The sequence below is a fragment of the Pleurodeles waltl genome, chromosome 7 (assembly GCF_031143425.1).
Source record: "Pleurodeles waltl isolate 20211129_DDA chromosome 7, aPleWal1.hap1.20221129, whole genome shotgun sequence".
Taxonomy (NCBI): domain Eukaryota; kingdom Metazoa; phylum Chordata; class Amphibia; order Caudata; family Salamandridae; genus Pleurodeles; species Pleurodeles waltl.
In genome coordinates this window covers 1459921633-1459941812 of record NC_090446.1, presented here as the reverse complement: position 1 = coordinate 1459941812, position 20180 = coordinate 1459921633, and positions in this window count along the sequence as shown.

Sequence of the window (20180 nt, the reverse complement as noted above, 5' to 3'; positions counted from 1 at the left end):
CCTCCGCCTACTCTTTGCTTTGGTAGAGTTCATCCCACATGTCTAGGGACCCCCACGCAAGTGAGGGGACCTCACTTGCCTGGGGACTGCTGTCCTAGTGCACCATGACAGTGCCCTGCTGGCACTTTCCCAATCCAGCAGGGTGTTGTCCTCAGCCCTAGCAGCAGTGGCTGATTATGACTCAGCTATCTGAAGAGATTTATTCTTAGACAGAGTTTCATCTCATATCTCTTCCAATGTCTTACCTTCAGCAGAGGCAAAATCTCAGAGTGGACCATCTCAGCAGCATCTTTCCTTCACCAGGGACATATGATCTTCAGGTGGATCCCCACCGAAACCAGAAGGACGGTCACCCAGCCCCTTGTCAGCAGGCCCTCATCAGCAGCATACTGGACTACGGCAACACTCTCTACGCTGGAACCACGGCCAAACTCCAGAAAAGACTGCAATGTATACAGAATGCCTCCGCACACCTCATCCTCAACATCCCACGCCACAACCACACCTCAGCCCACCTGAGAGACCTACACTGGCTCCCTGTCAACAAGAGGATTACCTTCAAGCTCCTCACCAATGCCCACAAAGCACTCCACAACGCCGGCCCTGCCTACCTCAACGAACGACTCACCTTCTACACTCCCAACCGTCAACTCTGCTCCGCCAACCTCGCCCTCGCCACCGTTCCTCGCATCCACGAACTACAGACGGCGGCAGATCGTTCTCCCACCTCGCCGCCAAAACCTGGAACACCCTCCCCGTCCACTTACGACAGACCCAGGACCTGCTGACCTTCAGGAAATGCCTCAAGACCTGGCTGTTCGAGCAGTAGCACCAACCACCCCCAGCGCCTTGAGACCCTCGCAGGTGAGTAGCGTGCTCTACAAATGAATGATTAATTGATTGATTGATTGATCTTCATGGTGGTACTGGGTAACCAAAAGCAGCCAAGCCCCATTCCTTCCATCTCCTCGCCATGTTCTCTCGTTTCATTCATCCCCTCTCTCTCTCTCCTTCTCTCCTCTTCTCCCTCTCTGACTGCTTTTTCTCTACTTTACCCCTTCCTTTATCTCTCTCTCTCTTGCTCTCTCTCTTGAGGACTACCTGTGCCTGCTGCAGTTAACCTTGGGGAGCTTGGGGAAGTGCAGAGGCACCAGGACTAGCCCTCCTGCGGTACAAACCAGCCTCTGAAGGGTCCAGCCAACCAGGTAAATACCTGCTGAAAAAAAGGCCTATCTGGCATTGATGATCTTTCTCAAACAGCATTTAAGCTACTGTCAACTCAGCTTGGTTCTCCACGGCTGGATCTATTTAGATCCCGATAAGATGCCATTCTGCCTTATTTTTGCATCAACATCTGGTGTCTGGATATTTGAGAAAAGATGCATTGTCCTTCCCATGGCCTCAGGTGAACCTATACTCTTTTCCTCCCTTTCCCCTTCTTTGGAGGGCACAGAAAAAGATTCAGAAGAAGGCAGTGATGGGGACTCCATTTTTGGTGGTTGTTCCGGCTCTTCTCAACCTGGCAGTACACTGTCTGGACTGTCTGGTCTCCTTACCTCTCCTCTCCAATCCTTTGCTCAACTTTACAATCTCTGTGCAGGATTCACATCACAGCCTAGAGGTTAAATCGGTGTAAGTGCAGAGAAGAGGCTACTCATACTTCTTTTATCATTTATTCTCATTATCCTTGTTTTTTTACCAGATAAGTTCACTGTCCGACCATTTCTGGGGTTCACTCGCAAAATTGGCTTCACGATTTCATCATTCCCAAATAATTGTTCTTCTAGGTCTATTTGCAAACTACCAGGGTGAAGAGCTATTGCTCCATCCATAATATTTTTGCAGGGCGTTACATAGTTACCGACTTTCTGCATCTTACCAAGGATTTTTGGTCCTCAGATTCTCTATTGGAGACTAAGGGCCTCATTACAACATTGGCGGACGGCTACCGCCGCCCGCCAAGCTGTAACCGCCGAGCGGCCACCAATGCGGCCGCACTCCCGCGGTGCCCATTTGGACATCCCCGCTGGGCCGGCGGGGATGTGGGCCGCAACATGGGAGCCGGCTCCAAATGGAGCCGGCGGTGTTGCGGCCGTGCGACGGGTGCAGTTGCACCCGTCGCGCTTTTCACTGTCTGCACAGCAGACATTGAAAAGCAGCATGGGGCCCTGTCAGGGGTCCCCTGCACTGCCCATGCCGGTGGCATGGGCAGTGCAGGGGCCCCCAGGGGCCTCACGAGTCCCCGTACCGCCAGCCTTTTCCTGGCGGTTCAGAACGCCAGAAAAAGGCTGGCGGTCGGGGAGTCGTAATCCCCTGGGCAGCGCTGCAAGCAGCGCTGCCCTGGCGGATTACATCCGCCTGGGCCATTGTGGCAGTAAACCGCTGGCCCCGGCGGTGCGACCGCGGCGCTACCGCTGCGGTCATAATACGCCGGGAGGCACCGCCAGCCTGTTGGCGGTGCTCCCGTCGTTTTGGACCTGCGGTTGTAATACCGCCAGGGTCATAATGACCACCTAAATGCCTAGAAGGACAAGGAAAGAAACCCCCACTGCAACAATAAATGGTTAGGCATATCTGGCAAGGCTGCCCCTCAAGGGATTGAAGGTCGTTCAACATTGGGGTGAAGGTGCTTCCTGGGTGGAGGTCGGTGGGGTCCCCCTGCATGAAAATTGCAGAGCTGCCACGTGGGCTGTTTCTAGTACGTTTGTGCCCCATTACTATTTGTTTTAACAATGTTTTATTCCAGAGGATAAAACATAATGGTTATCATCACATAACAATATAATAAACTGTTATACAGATTCTACAACAAATAAACACCCCACTATAGCTATACCCCTGTTATATTGCCTATCTTCTCCCATTTTTTTGTTTAATTCAATCTCCCTCCCTCTACCACATCCCTCGTATCTCACATTTTCTGAAAAATGAAAATAAAATTGAGATGAATTGATTTTACCTGACTTCTGTCATTAAGTGTGTTTGAGGCACTGGGGCTGCCTAAAACTAGATTTTAATGTTAGATGTGGAAGGAAACCAGGATTACCATAGTACACTGCCACACAAAGGCCAGCTTTAGTGTTGTGGCTGAAGACTTTGACCATCTTAAAATTTTCCAAAGTGGGTAGGGTTAGCCCAAGGAACATTTAGGGGCATATTTATACACCGTTTGCGCCAAATTTGCGTCGTTTTTTTCAACGCAAATTCGACGCAAAACTAACTCCATATTTATACTTTGGCGTTAGACGCGTCTAGCGCCAAAGTTCATGGAGTTAGCGTCATTTTTTGGCGTGAACACCTTCCTTGCGTTAATGAAATGCAAGGTAGGCGTTCCCGTCTTAAAAAATGACTCCCAGGCATGTGCGTGGTATTTATACTCCCGGGCAAAAATGACGCCCGGGAGTGGGCGGGGCAAAAAACCCCGCATTTGCGCCTCTTTTTAACGCCTGGGTCAGGGCAGGCGTTAAGGGACCTGTGGGCTCAGAATGAGCCCAGAGGTGCCCTCCCCTGCCCCCAGGGACACCCCCTGCCACCCTTGCCCACCCCAGGAGGACACCCAAGGATGGAGGGACCCATCCCAGGGAAGAAAAGGTAAGTTGTGGTAAGTATTTTTTAAAATTTATTTTGTGGCATAGGGGGGCCTGATTTGTGCCCCCCTACATGCCACTATGCCCAATGACCATGCCCAGGGGACAGAAGTCCCCTGGGCATGGCCATTGGGCAAGGGGGCATGACTCCTGTCTTTGCTAAGACAGGAGTCATGTTAAAGGCGTCTGGGCGCCAAAAAAAAATGGCGCAAATCGGGTTAAGACAATTTTTTTGCCTCAGCCTGACTTGCCCCATTTTTGGACGCCCAAACGCCATTTTTCCCTACGCCGGCGCTGCCTGGTGTACGTGGTTTTTTTTCACGCACACCAGGCAGCGCCAGTCGGCTAACGTCATTCAATAAATACGGCGCCCGCATGGCGCTTCAGAATGGCATTAGCCGGCGCTAATTTTTTTGGCGCAAAACTGCGTTAGCGCAGTTTTGCGTCAAAAAGTATAAATATGGCCCTTACTGTATTGGTTAGGGATTCCCCTGGGGTCATTCTCACCCACTTGTATGAGCCAGGCATAAATATGTTACCTCCAGGCACTCACTTCAGATCACTTCTGGACCTGTGGAAGAACAAAAGAAGACTGGACCTGCTGGCTGTGACCTATGAAAAGCGGTGAAGACTGGACAGACTCTTCCTCTTGTACCCAAGACAAAGCCTTGGACTCAAAGGATCCTAAGAATGACCTCTGGTTAAAGCCACAGGGACACAAGCTGGAAGAGGCATTTTTTTCTAACTGCCCAGCTGTTGGAACAGTGGCAACTGGTCCTGGATTAAACCCAGCTTTGGCTTCTGTGGGCACCCTGTGAGTCTCTAAGTGCCTCCCCTAAGGTTCTGGGGGGCTTTCAAAGTGTACACCTGTGATGGACTGGAAATTAAAGGACTTTCAAAGTGTACTCCTGTGATGGACTAGGATTTAAAGGATTATAGTCAGAAGGTAAAATATTTTCCCAGGAAAACCCTATATGCTCCATCACAGTCTGAGTCAAATTGTGCCTAGGTCCTGTTCTACCATGATCATTGACTATCAATACTACATTGTACTTCAATGCAGTATTTTTACTTAAACATCAAAATTAAAATCTCTGGCTTCCCAATTGCTTTTTTGTTATTTTCATGACATGTTGTTGATTAAGAGTTATTCTATTTTTCCCATTCATTTTGAGATTTTTATTGTTTTGCATTACAACTTTATTACTGTTTTAGTAGTGCATAAATATTTTACGCATTGTCTCTCAGTTAAGCCTGCCAGCTCTGTGCCACACCTACCAGGGGTTTGAGCTCAGGTTAATTTAGTGACTGTACAAGGTTTACACTGATTGGTTATTTGAGATGGGTATCCACCTGCCTCAACTAATACCCCAGTTTTTTAGAGAAACTTCACAAAATCTTCTCAAATGAGATCATTCACTTGGTAAATTGTTTTTTCATAGAAAGCCATGTGAAATGTTTCCCCTGTCCAGGTGTCAAACGGGAAAATGTCCATCCTCCATAATCGCAGTACACTTAGCTTGGCCACTTCCATTGCTGTGGCGAACCATTACCAGTACTGGGGCATGACCGCCCGGTACATAGAAGTATCATGAATAAGACTCCCTGTTTTCTGATTTTACTGATTTTTACAGATAATTACAGACATAAAACATTTTATGTTCCTGTCTGTATCTATTTTGAAATGTGGATAAAAATGGAAATTTGGTTGTTTTTTGAGTGATTCTAAATGTGATCAATCATGATTGCCAGGCCCCTAGTTGTGCGGGTTGATAGGTAAGGCAGTTAAAAAAAAACTTAGTAAAGAGCCTTAAGCAGCAGTGAATATGCACATCCTTGATACAAACATTTTAATGGTTTCTTGTAAGTGCGTATTTTATCATCTGAGTGTGTTTATATCACTGAAACCTGTCAGGTGTTCAGGCACATTTTACCTGGTTAAATAAATGGAGATATATACTGATAACGCGTCCAGCCCTTACAAATTACCTGTACCTGGACACGTTGGAGGTCGGTGAATCTTTTAACCGAGTCGGGCTCTCCTCATCCTCAATAGTCGAGTCACTCAGATCAATAATCAATAACTGTTGCAATCGGTAATCAGTACTCAATTAATAGATCAATATAACACATCAGAAATCAATAACAGTTGGTATTTCGGCGCACCATGACCCTTCAGTCATGAATAACCACACCAGTTTATTAGAAGTTAGTGAATTTATTTCCCTATATTAACAAAGCTAGCACGATATATACATGTCTCAAGACCAATTGATATATGTATATGAACATTACTAGCTGTCCATAACGGCGGAAGAAACGCAATCTACGCAAAATCTGAATGATGATACACTCTGTTATAGCAATGCAAATCACCAATGTGACTAACTGTATTTGACTAATTGCATACATTCGGTCAGCATAACAAGATTTCAATTCTTCATGATACATTGAATGAAAACCTCGACTAACCTCTAATTAGCATTGGCATGTGGGACTTCATGCAAAACAAATGTAGTCAACACAAATTTGGAAAACTTCTAGCTAGGACCCTATCAAAATAGCAGTTGGTACCTAAAAGGAAAAAAAACACAATGCATAATACATTTATCCTTTCATATTTACCAAATACAATCAGCATTCAAGAAAAGTCTTCGTCCTTCAGGTACCGGTTGATCAGCATGGGGCAAATTTCAAAGGGGGCAAAGTTAAGGGCAAGTTTCCTTGCAGCGGCAAGGAGAATGGGGCAAAGTTACTGCATGGGCAAGACGGGGGCAAATCAAAGTTAAAGTCTCTAGGGTGAGAATTCTTAAAGTCTCTGTCTCTCAGATAGAGAAGAGGGCATCAGGGTGTCGTCCAAAATGGAGTCTGGCATCAGGCTTCAAACTGGCATCGAGGAAAAATGGCTGACTTCTCTTTGTCCGGTGGGTTTAAGTAAGAAACATTCCAAATTCTGCAGGGTCTTCCATTGGAGGGTTCATAGGTTGGCTTCAAATTGTCCAATCAAAAATTGTCTTTTACTAGCGCTCATTTATGCATACATTGTCCTTGGAGCCTTGGAACACAAATTGTATCATGGTTTGCCAATTATTTTACTATCTGTACCTTCATTGTCCGCACCTGCAGAGACTGACCTAGTATCAAAGGGGATGTAACCGGCCTAGCACGAAACCTTGGAGATAAGTGTACCAGCCAGTTTCTACTGGAAAAATACAACTTCAAGCAAGAATATATGTTTCATTAGTTCAAGAAAAAAAAATCACGCAGTTAGGATTTGAAACCAGGCAACTAGGCCAAAGCCTGTACTAAATTTAAGCTAAGCAAAACAGTTTTCAAACAAGAAATCATGGCATACATTTGCGATTATGACGGATTACTACGTTTTTCAATACTTCATGATTAATAAAGCTCGTTTACAATGATGGCGAACTACCCCGAGGGCACAATTTCCCTCGTACATATTTTTCTTTACTAAAATCACACTTCATTATATGTATTGATTACTCGGTATACATGAATATATGTCGGACCTTCTTTTTCTGCGTCATCAATCCCTCCTCTGATGACTAATTATGTCATCACATCAAATCTACCCACAAATTTTATTCCATTAAAATTCTGTATAGTAATTTGGCACTTCAGTCAATTCCCTTTTTCTCTTAGTCCCTTTTGACATTTCCCTATATATTGCCACCATTTTGTTCTCTATTTTCTCTTCTCTTTTTCTTTTGTTCCTTGCTTTTAACATTTTGAAAGCTTTCCATGTTCCCCAAGAACCTAATAGACAAATTAATATTATTAATATTCCCTTTACTATTTTTAATAACAATCCGTTCCAAACGTTGCTGAGCCAATTTCCCACAGAAGCAAATCCTTTTCCAACCTTCTCCCAAACTCCGGGTTCTTTCAATTCCTTTAAATCTACACTTTCTTTAGTTAAGTTTGTAAGCATTGTTCTAATTTTTCCACTGCTGTCTGGTATATATGTACAACAGTGACGAGTACCAAGCATTTTGCAAAAAGAATGTCTAAGGCAAGCCGATTTTGAAGAGTCATAGCTCTTTCTGCAGCGAGTTCAGCATCCATCAGGATTATAGCTCCTGAAAACTTTGTCAGCATGTTATCCACAATAGTAGACAACTTTCGTATTTTGATTGAATTCAATATGACTCCTACTGAAGGAATTAATGCTCCAAATATGTTTCCTACCACACCAGAAGCTGTCTCCCTTTTCTGAACACGATGTGATTCAGACAGCTTTGGAAATTTCTTTAAGTCATCTAGTTGGTAAACCTTTGGGAACACTATTCCCAAATAACACCTCCCATACCATCCTTTAGGAAGACGATAATAGGCATTGAGTCCACAAATATAATAGACTCCAGGAATAACTGGGTCTTGTCCATTCAGCATGAACGTCCACTTAGATTGAAATGCATACGTATGTTTACATTCACTCGTTCCCACAAAAACTGTGTCATAATATGATGGAAACCTATGTATACAAAATCTTCCTACATGCAATGTATCTAAAGCTATTTTCCCTTGTGTCTTTATTGCAGCAAAAGCATAATTATCTACGGACGTCCTTTCGTGTAATTCCCTCTCTAATTTCTCCTTCATTTCATTCTTCCTATCATCAGTGCGGTCTAAAAATTCTATTTCTACTGGTGAAAGCAAGCATGTAAGGTTCTCTCTATGTGCGTGAGCTGTGTGAAAAGGTGACATCGGTTCAAAGAATTCCCTCATTAATTTGGCATAATAATCTCGAGCTATCTTACTTAAATGCCCTATTATGGGGACATATGCAAAAGTAACATCATAATTAGTATAGAAATAATGAATGTCTTTTTGAGCATAAAATCTGGAAGCTACTATTCTACATGTAATTCCATACGTAAGAGGCATGCTGTGATACGTTACCCCTTCCACTACTGAGGTAGGTATTTGTGTACACACATAACAATCTTTCGCATCCATGGTCTCAACATACTCACTCAGTAAGCGATAGAAAACGTTAGATGAAAGTTCCTTCTTATCATGCAAGTGTCTCTCGTCTTGCTCAAGTCTCTTCAGAGCTGTTAGTTCAGTAACGATAATAGGTTTAGAAGTAGAGGCATCATTCGTCTCACTCTCACTTTTACCATGCATTCCAAGAACTATTGCTACAATTATTAGTACGCATGCGGTTATTAAGCCTATACACATGTATTTACAACACTTCATTTTACGCCCCTGTGTAGTGAAGCTAGTCATGATCTGTGTAGAATCAGAAAGTTGAAGACACTTTATCAAAGCATTTTGCAGGTATTTAAAAGGCTGAACGAGTTCAATGTTCACACAGTTTCTTTTGCAGCTTAGTCTCTTATCGGTTAGCAGCGTTGTCTCAAAATCGGTTTCAAAGTCAATCAAGTTAGCAATGTCTTAGCCGGTTGAAAAAATCAATCAGGTGATCAATGATTTCAGTCAACAGAGTCCATAAAGTTTTTATTTCCAAAATGAAGTTCTGCCTCTTCGTTCTCAAGACTGAGGGATACGAATTCGTCTGACCAATCGTTATTGGCTACGTACGCCCACTCCGGACCGGAATACCTCCTGCTCGGTATCCTTTTTCTTTTCAATTTTGCATCTCTCTTTGATTCTTTCTCACTGGTGCTTTCCTCTTTGGCCAAGTCCTTTTCTTCACTTGGCGTTGGTACTACAACAGACACTTCCTTTCTCTTCTCTTTCACTCTTGGCCCTTCGCTGTCGTTCAATGTTTCTCTAGTTCTTAGTTTTATTGGTGATATGCTTTGTCTACGTTTTGCGCTGGGTCCACTCGATGGACCTGCAACTTTTTCCGAAGGAGTTTGAACAGTTTCACTCTGTATTGTTTCGTCTTCTCCCTCTGGAAAGTCAATCAGGTTTTCCTGTTCCTTTCCTGTATCGTCTGCTTCTGGGAAAGCCCTCCTCTGATCAGGCTCTCCTGCTTCTTCACCCGTTTCGAGCCCTTTGTCGCCGTTACTTTCTTCAGGCTCTTTGTCACTTTCAGCTGCTTCGGGCTCTTTGTTACCTTCAGCTGGTTCGTCGCTTTCTGCGGCCCCTTCTTGGTCTTCCCCAAGTGAATCAGTGGCTTCGTCCTCAGAGAATATTTCTCCCTCCTCTATTTCTGCCTGTTCGCTTCTAGTTCTTTTTCGCTCTGTCTCAGCGCTTGGTACTTTGTTATCAGGTACTGGTAACTTCAGCGCTTCAACTTCCTCGTCTGTGGGACACAATACCCTCTTTGTGTGACTGGCGTGAATCCAGTTGGGAACTCCCGCACACTTCACAGCGGTGGTAGTCGTTAGAATCACCTGAAAAGGTCCTTTCCAACGGGGTTCCAAACACGATTTCCTCACGTGTTTCTTTATCACGACCCAGTCACCTGCTTTCAGGGCGTGTCCTGGACCTTGGATCGGTGGCAAGGTGGTTGCCTCCACCTGGTGAGAGAAAGAGCGAACCACATCAGCTAGACCTTTGCAGTAGTCTAACACCATATCATCTGTAATATTCAAAAGCGCATTTGCAGGGACTGCTGGAAGTCTCATAGCTCTGCCCATGAGGATCTCATGTGGGGACAGTCCAGTTTTCCAGTCAGGGGTGTTTCTCATTGACATTAGCACCAAAGGCAACGCGTCAGGCCATTTCAGATTTGTTGATGCGCATATTTTCGCCATTCTTGATTTCAAGGTGCCATTCATTTGCTCTACCAGACCTGATGCTTCAGGGCGGTAGCTACAATGCAGCTTTTGCTCAATGTTCAGTGCTGCACAAAGCAATTTTATTACTTCATTATTGAAGTGACTTCCCCTATCTGATTCTAAAGAGATCGGGAATCCGAAACGTGGTATTAGCTCTCTCAAGAGTAGTTTTGCAACTGTGAGACTGTCATTTCTGCGTGTAGGGTATGCTTCAATCCAGTGACTAAAAATGCACACAACCACCAACACATACTTCAAGCCTCCATGCACAGGCATCTCAATGAAGTCCATTTGCATCCTGCTGAATGGACCCCCTGCTCTTCCAATGTGGCTCAAATTTACTACGGTTCCCTTCCCTGCGTTCATCTGTTGGCAAATGACGCAACAGTGGCAAACTGCTTCAGCAACTTGACGGAATTTGGGGTTAAACCAATCAGTTTTAAATAACCTAATCATGGCATCCCTCCCAAGATGAGCTTGTCCATGGTAAAATCTGGCTATCTGTGTCAAAAGGCTATTTGGAAGAACGAATTTCCCTTCACTTGAAACCCATAATTCATCTAGTCTCTTTACACATTGTGATTTGGTCCACGAGAGTTTTTCATCCTCACTGACATCATTCTGTAGGGATTTCAATTTGTCCATCGTATCTATCACCTTTAGAGCAAATATTTCGCTTGGTTCGAGTTCTGGTTCACTTATCAAATTCCATTAATCCCTAAGCAATATACAGTTCAATGCGCAAAACCTTGCGACTTGATCCGCATATCCATTTCCCAGCGAAACATAGTCTTGTCCCTTCGAGTGTGCACTGCATTTTACCACTGCTACCTCTCCTGGTAATTGGATGGCATGTAACAATTCTTTTATTCTTTCACCATTTTTCACTGGTGATCCTGAAGAGGTCATGAAGCCTCTCTGTGACCACAATTGTCCGAAATCATGCACTATTCCAAACCCGTACTGGCTGTCAGTGTAAATGGTAACTTTCATTAATGCAGAGAGTTGGCAAGCTCTAGTAAGGGCTACCAATTCTGCTACCTGTGCAGAGTAAACTCCTTGAAGCCAAGATGCTTCCAAAACACCTGTTACAGTACATACAGCATATCCTGCTTTCAATATTCCCAGTGCATCTCTTAAACATGAACCATCAACAAAAATAACTTGATCATTTTCTTCCAATCGGGTATCTTTGATATCAGGTCTTGGTTTGGTGCAAAATTCAGTCACTTGAAGACAGTCATGCTCGATGTCTTCAGCGTTCTCAATTTCAGCATTTTCACTGGGAAACAAGGTTGCTGGATTCAACGTAGTGCACCTTTTCAGCTGCACATTAGGTGATCCCAGAATTATTGTTTCGTACCTTGTGAGTCTAGCACCAGTCATGTGCTGTGTTCGGGAACGTGTCAAAAGTATCTCAACTGAGTGAGGGACCATGACTGTTAAAGGGTGTCTCATCACTATTCCTTCACTCTGAGTGAGGCTGATACCAACTGCGGCTACGGAGCGCAGGCACCCTGGCAGTGCTGCTGCGACCGGATCCAAAGTAGCTGAAAAATATGCTACTGGTCTGTTCACGCCACCATGGGCTTGGGTCAAGACAGACAAGGAACATGCATTGCGTTCATGACAAAACAATGTGAAAGGCTTTGTGTAGTCAGGCATACCTAAAGCTGGAGCCCTGCACATGCATTCTTTCAATTCAATAAAAGCATCCATCTCTTCTCCTTTCAGTTCAATTTCATCCAATGCATCCTTCTGGGTCAGTTTCAGTAAAGGTTTTGCTAGGGTTGAGAAGTTGGGAATCCATTGGCGACAGTAACTCACCATTCCCAAAAACTTCCTCACCTCCCTCCTCGTCTTTGGGGGACTCATTTGAAGTACACTTGTTATTCTTTCCTTCATTATTCTCCGTGACCCTTTCTCTATTTGGTGACCCAAATATTTCACTTTCTTCTGACAGAACTGTAATTTTGAAGGAGACACCTTGTGTCCATTCCTTCCCAAATGGTTCAATAGGGCAATGGTGTCGGCTGTGCAGTCACTTTCTGTCTTGGATGCAATCAGTAAGTCATCAATGTACTGTACCAGGGTTGATCCAAATGGCAATTCTAACGCTTTCAAGTCTTTCTTTAGAATCTGATTGAAAATTGACGGTGACTCCGAAAACCCTTGAGGAATCCGACACCAACTGTAAACTCTATCTAAGAATTTGAAACAAAAGAGAAATTGGCTGTCCTCATGAAGAGGCACCGAAAAGAATGCTTGTGACAAGTCGATGACTGAGAACCACTCGGCATCACAAGGGACTTGAAACATTATCACAGCTGGATTTGGTACTACAGGGCAGCATTTAATTATTATGTCATTTATTTTCCTCAAGCCCTGCACAATTCGGACCTTTCCACTTGGCTTTATTAGTCCCATAATTGGTGAATTACATGGACTGCTTAACACTTCTTTCAATACTCCCTGCTTTACAAACTCATCAATGAGTTGGGCGACTTTCATGAGGGTGTCTTGTGCCATATGGTACTGTGGGGTCTGGGGAAAGGTTACATTGGGTTTTACAGTCACTTTCACTGGTTCCACTCCTTTCACCAATCCCACCTCTTTTCCTGTCATATCCCACACTTCTTTTCCGACTGTTTCCTGTAACTCAGCTGGAATATCTGCTTCAGTGATCATCGGAAAAAGGGTAATCAGAGATACTCTTCATCGACAGTCTCCATCTCATCCCCTTCTACACTGTCCTCTTCTTCCCCATCACTGCTCGTCTGAATTCTAATTCCATCGTTCGAACACATAATCGAACATCCCAATTTGCACAATAGGTCTCTCCCTAACAGTGATATCGGGCTTGAGTCACATACCACAAAATTATGTAACCCTTGATAGTTACCAATTCTGACTTGTACTGGATCTGTGATTGGGTTCGTCAGGTACCTGTTTGCTACTCCCACTACTTGAACTGTTCTCCCTGAAAGTGGCAGATTTGGCACTTCAATGCTCCTAACAGTTGAACGTGTAGCTCCTGTGTCAACCAAGAATGAAACGCGATGACCCATGACTCTTCCCTCCACATACGGACCCTTTTGATCAACTTCCAAAGATGCTGCAAGCACACAATTTCCCTCCTCATCTGAACTTCCGCTCTCCCATACATTGTTTATTCCATTCTCGCTGTGTAGTGGGAATTGGTGTACTGTGTCATTTTGACTCATTGCCTGACCCGTGACCTGTTGAGGAAGCATTGCTTGCTGCTGATTCATTGGTGCTAAGGATATTTGCATTTGCTGATTAGGTACCATAGGAAACTGCTGTTGCATTGGCTGCAATTGTGTCATTTGCACACGAGGCATTTGCACCTGTTGCGGTTGCATGGGCTGTAGACCCTGCATCTGGTTCATATTGTTTTGAAAATTTGGGTTCGGACCTCTCAGTTTCGGTCCTCTCATATTCTGAAATGCATTGACATCATTGTTTTGCTGACCTACACCTTCCTGCACCATCATTGGGCACTCCCGTTTCCAATGCCCGACGATTCCGCACGTGTGACATGGCATCACCTTTTTCATTGCCTGTATACCATTTGGAATCATAACGGTATTCAAATCAGGACCATTATTCACAAAACCTCCTCGGCCTCTGCCTCTCATCTGCGGCTGAAACATAGCATTTCCCTGTTGCTGCGGCATCTGTTGTTGAAAACCTTGCAAACCTTGTAAACCTGTCTGAGCTGCTCTGAGCTGCATCACCATCACCTTTTCCTTCAATCTTTTCTGCTTTGTCTCAATCTCATCACTGCAGTATTTTGCATAATTCAACACTTCATCGATCGACTTTGACTGCCAACAAATCAAATGCGATTTAATCATGTGGCTAATTTCGGGTCTCAGCCCTTCCACAAACCTGAACACAAAATGGAGCATGTCCTTTGGCTCAATCGTTTCCGTGCCACTGTAATTTTTGAACGCTTTCAACAACCTCTCATAATACGCGTGTATAGATTCTTTAACCTCTTGAGTGGTCCTGTCAATCCTTTGCCAATCCACATTTTTCGACGCAACCTTGGTTTTCAAGTGCTCGATCACTTTGTGGTACAAACTCATTACCGTAGGTGATGGCGCACCTGTGTCCCTATCTCTCTCTGGTTCACTCGTTGGCCAACCTACAGCCCTTTTACAATCTTCCCACAGATCTGCCGGGACCACAATTTCAAATAAGGTATTCAGGTCCTCCCAGAGACACTACGCGAGTTTCACAAATCTATCCGTTTGTTGATACCACTCAATCGGTTTCTCTCTTAGTTTGGGAAAGTCACCCGTAAAGGATTGAATATCGCACCTATGCCATGGTACATGCAAAAGTTTTCCCCCTGCTGTCTCTCTCATTGGTAACATAGTTATCAGATCGTCATTCAGTTGTTTTTTCTCACTTCGTTCTGAAGTATTTTCCTTCTTTTTATCCTTTTTCTTGACCCACCTGCTTTCCCACTTGTCTAAACATCTCCAAACCTGTGCGCTCTGCAGTATCTCTTTAAGGTGTGTTTTCATCCCTGCGGATCTCATGTGTTCAAAATCTTTTGTCTCAAAGTCTAACCTGTAACTTCTGCTTAGGTGTTTGGTCTTACCTATATCGATCTAGTTTCTGTCTGCAATTTCTTGTAATTTCTTATGTATGTTGCTCACTTCTCTTGTAATCCTAGGGCACATGTATCTCAGTTCTTCCTCTGTGTATGATTCCAATCTGTTCAAACCCATTGTTCCCTCTACCAGTTCATCTGCCTCCATACCCAACCTTATTTTATTCAGGTATTCTTCTCCCTTCCCGCTTGATGTACTCTGTGGGGAGTTCAGGCTGTTGAACCATTGTGTCAACTGTTGCGCGTTCAGTCCCATCAATGTAGCAGTTACATCAACTGCCATCGACGGTTTCTGTAATGTTTCAGTCTGTGAGGTTAACGGTACTAATAGTGGTGGGTGTGACCTTACCACGGTTGATGGAGCACAAATTGGAATTGGACTAAATTCCGACAAGGACCCAGATCCATTTGGCAGTGCCGCCATCGGAGTTGTCTCTGGAGTGGTTTCTATGCATCTCCTCCCTGTCCCATTCTGTATCATTAACCCTTGGTCGCTGGTGCTTGAATTTGCCTGTATGTACAGTGGTACTGGTGGACCTACAGTGATAGGTAGAGATATCGTGTCTGGATTCTGTCTGTTCCCCGAATTCTGTGGCATGTTAATCCCCACATTGTGGTTCATCATTGCTGGCATACCTAACTGGCTTTCTACTACTCGCACTTCTTGTGTCTGTTTTTGGGGCATCGAGAACTGTGTTGATTCAGCTTGAATCAATGTCGGTCTCTGATAGTTTTGTCCTCCCTGCGCCATTGAATCGGAAGTCATTCCCACATTATGCTCATCGCAACAGTGCCTTTGAACCTGTGGCTGATAATTATCAGCAGGTTTCAATGTTGGCATGTCTGGGTACATTCTCTGAATCTGTGGTATTCGTGGTGAGAAAGGCATGTCAGAGCTGCTCGGCCTTTGAGATATTCTCAAATGTGGTGTTACATTACCCTGTATTGGTTCTGGAGGGGCAGTACTAATACTTGAGCCTTTTTCGCTTTCCACGTATGGTGGTGGGCGATCATTCAGCAATTGTATAATGAACTCCTCATCATCTGACTCGTCTCCCCTTTTCGAGTTTCTATTGCTCTCTCCCTCTCTGGACGGACTCCTGTTTGTCTTACAGGTGGCTTTCCTTCCTTCCGTCTCCGCTTCATCAGTAATCGCTGGAAACAATTTAATTCCCTGCAATACGTCTGATCTCCAAACCTTTTGTGTGCTGTCCCATCTAGCATCCGCTAGTGTCTTTTCTACTTTTCTTATTCTTGTCTCAAATTTCTTTTGTTGTTGGTTTCTAGCTATTAGCTCCCAAATTGCTAATGCCTCAAACTGTGCTGGCCTTGGAGGTACTTTCATGTCGTATAGCGCAAATCTCAGATTTTCTAAAACCCTTAGGTTAAACGACCCATGGATAGGGAACGCTACACTTCCATGTTTTTCTGTTAATTTGCACCATTGTTTTAGCCAAAGACATGGCGCTACACCCTTTTCTTCAATGACGATGTAAGCTGGTGTACCCTCAGGCGGTGTTTCTTCTCCTACATTTGCTTTAATATAAACATCTCCCCTCATGGCACTCTTAAATGCTTTGAAAAATGTCATCTTTCCGTCTTTTGTTTTTCTAAAATATGTAATCAATAAGTGACTTTAATTCCCGGAATACTCTTCGCTTGCCTTTCCCCTTCCAATTGTGCTTCACGGACTGCGTCCAATCCGTGCGCGACCCTTCTCACCAACCGACCTATCCCAGCGCGGCTCCTAGTGACGTCACACTCACACACTGCGGCTGACAAAGTCCCGCGGCTTGTCCTCTTTTCATTCGGTTTCACTCATAAACTAATTTCTGCAATATAACGCGAGCACTTAACCAAAAGAATAAAACAGATCTGTCGGTTTACTACAGGAAAGGTAATACAATCGCTTCAGAAACCTTAGGGATTTTTCACTAGCCTCGGCAGTTATTCCATCTTTCTCGGTTTCCCACTTTCGCAAGCAAAATTTGACCCGCAAACTTTACTCTCAACTGATCAATGAACTATTCTAGTGCACTTTAGAATTCGTCAAATCTCAAAGTCGAAATTTTCTTTCACTCTGCAACATTCATACCGACTTGTTGACCACACCCGATCAACCTATTAAACCGACCAGATCACAACATCAAACAAGTGTCACATACACTTTTCAACATACTCCGGAGTCTCTTGACCTCGCAGGGCCCGTCTCAACATCAACAACCACGTGGACAATTTTTCTGCTCAAAGCGCTACACACATGTGAAGTTCGACGACTTCCCTACTCTCACACCTTTGGAGTAACACTCCTCTAATATCTTTTAACCCCTTAAATCCTCACAAACTTCTCAATTAATCTGCGGCGATAAGCTGTGCAAGTGCGAAACCCTAACTTCACTCATACCGTCACTAGAAATGCTGAGACCATTCTCATACCTCCATGTTCCTCATTCGCAAGCTCCGAGATCCCGGTAAAGTCATTGGGGACTTAGGGCATCATCATCTCTCCAACTTGTTTTATCAAAGAAAATTCTAACCTGACTCTGTCTATTGTTCGGATGGGGTCCCAAAGGGCTAAACCATCAATCTCTGCTACCATCTACTGATAACGCGTCCAGCCCTTACAAATTACCTGTACCTGGACACGTTGGAGGTCGGTGAATCTTTTAACCGAGTCGGGCTCTCCTCATCCTCAGTAGTCGAGTCACTCAGATCAATAATCAATAACTGTTGCAATCGGTAATCAGTACTCAATTAATAGATCAATATAACACATCAGAAATCAATAACAGTTGGTATTTCGTCGCACCATGACCCTTCAGTCATGAATAACCACACCAGTTTATTAGAAGTTAGTGAATTTATTTCCCTATATTAACAAAGCTAGCACGATATATATATGTCTCAAGACCAATTGATATATGTATATGAACATTACTAGCTGTCCATAACGGCGGAAGAAACGCAATCTACGCAAAATCTGAATGATGATACACTCTGTTATAGCAATGCAAATCACCAATGTGACTAACTGTATTTGACTAATTGCATACATTCGGTCAGCATAACAAGATTTCAATTCTTCATGATACATTGAATGAAAACCTCGACTAACCTCTAATTAGCATTGGCATGTGGGACTTCATGCAAAACGAATTTAGTCAACACAAATTTGGAAAACTTCTAGCTAGGACCCTATCAAAATAGCAGTTGGTACCTAAAAGGAAAAAAAACACAATGCATAATACATTTATCCTTTCATATTTACCAAATACAATCAGCATTCAAGAAAAGTCTTCGTCCTTCAGGTACCGGTTGATCAGCATGGGGCAAATTTCAAAGGGGGCAAAGTTAAGGGCAAGTTTCCTTGCAGCGGCAAGGAGAATGGGGCAAAGTTACTGCATGGGCAAGACGGGGGCAAATCAAAGTTAAAGTCTCTAGGGTGAGAATTCTTAAAGTCTCTGTCTCTCAGATAGAGAAGAGGGCATCAGGGTGTCGTCCAAAATGGAGTCTGGCATCAGGCTTCAAACTGGCATCGAGGAACAATGGCTGACTTCTCTTTGTCCGGTGGGTTTAAGTAAGAAACATTCCAAATTCTGCAGGGTCTTCCATTGGAGTGTTCATAGGTTGGCTTCAAATTGTCCAATCAAAAATTTTCTTTTACTAGCGCTCATTTATGCATACATTGTCCTTGGAGCCTTGGAACACAAATTGTATCATGGTTTGCCAATTATTTTACTATCTGTACCTTCATTGTCCGCACCTGCAGAGACTGACCTTGTATCAAAGGGGATGTAACCGGCCTAGCACGAAACCTTGGAGATAAGTGTACTAGCCAGTTTCTACTGGAAAAATACAACTTCAAGCAAGAATATATGTTTCATTAGTTCAAGGAAAAAAAATCACGCAGTTAGGATTTGAAACCAGGCAACTAGGCCAAAGCCTGTACTAAATTTAAGCTAAGCAAAACAGTTTTCAAACAAGAAATCATGGTATACATTTGCGATTATGACGGATTACTACATTTTTCAATACTTCATGATTAATAAAGCTTGTTTACAATGATGGCGAACTACCCCGAGGGCACAATTTCCCTCGTACATATTTTTCTTTACTAAAATCACACTTCATTATATGTATTGATTACTCGGTATACATGAATATATGTCGGACCTTCTTTTTCTGCGTCATCAATACCCACTCCAGATTCTTTTTTTTTTTTTACAAAACTCAAAATAAATATGGATAAATATGGATAAAAACAGATAAAATTACCAAATAAGAAATATGGATAAATACAGACAGAAATGTCAAAAAAATAAATACAATAAAACCCGAAGCCCTAAGCATGACACAATACTGCTGGGCCTGTCAATTGTCCCAATATTCTAATGTATTTTCCTTTCTCCAAATTCCTGGCCAGTAGCCCTTCAATTCTTAGCATTCCCAGCCTACATGTACTTTATCTCAATTTGGCTGGCTACATCCGTACAGTTAGATTCTGGGCATAGGACAGCTACCCTGAACCTCTTGGGTGGCCATTGCCACTTGCGTAATATTTTATAGTATCCTAGTTCCGACTAGGTTTCTCATAGAAATAGGTCATAGCTCAACACAAGCTCTGTCCATTCTTTATCAGTGTTCTCTGCTTGTAGCCTTTGTGACCACCATTCTTTGAGGAAATGTGCCTCTATCTGTTAGAACATAAAGTTCTGAAACTACCCCTTTGTCCGCAAATATTAAAAAAAAACTTGATTTTTGGAAAGTAATCTGTTGGGCCATAGCAATGTACTGAGGCATTATAATTGTTGCTGATAGTGCCAAAATTGAGTTGTGTTTAACCCAAAGTCACACCTGGCTTCCGCAAACATTTTCATTTTGCCATCTTTGATAAATTATAAATAATGTGTAGTCTTCACAGCTCTTCTTGCAAAGGTTGACCATACAGGCACTTTTGCCCCAATCTGTATCTCATCATTACCTCATATCAGTGCCCCCAGGTGTATTTTGCTGTCCTCTCCCATTAGAGTATGCGTTTTTACCAACCAAATGATAAAGCAGTAATACAGTGCGATTACTCTCAAGAAGAGACATAGGACAGCCTTGTTCAATGTCCAGGCTGAACATTGCAATGTGAAGCCACTGCAGTGGGGTTCAAGTAAAGCCATTTCATTTTCTATAGGGATTATGTCCCCATTCCCATGCATGCTAGCCCCCCATTCTACCCAG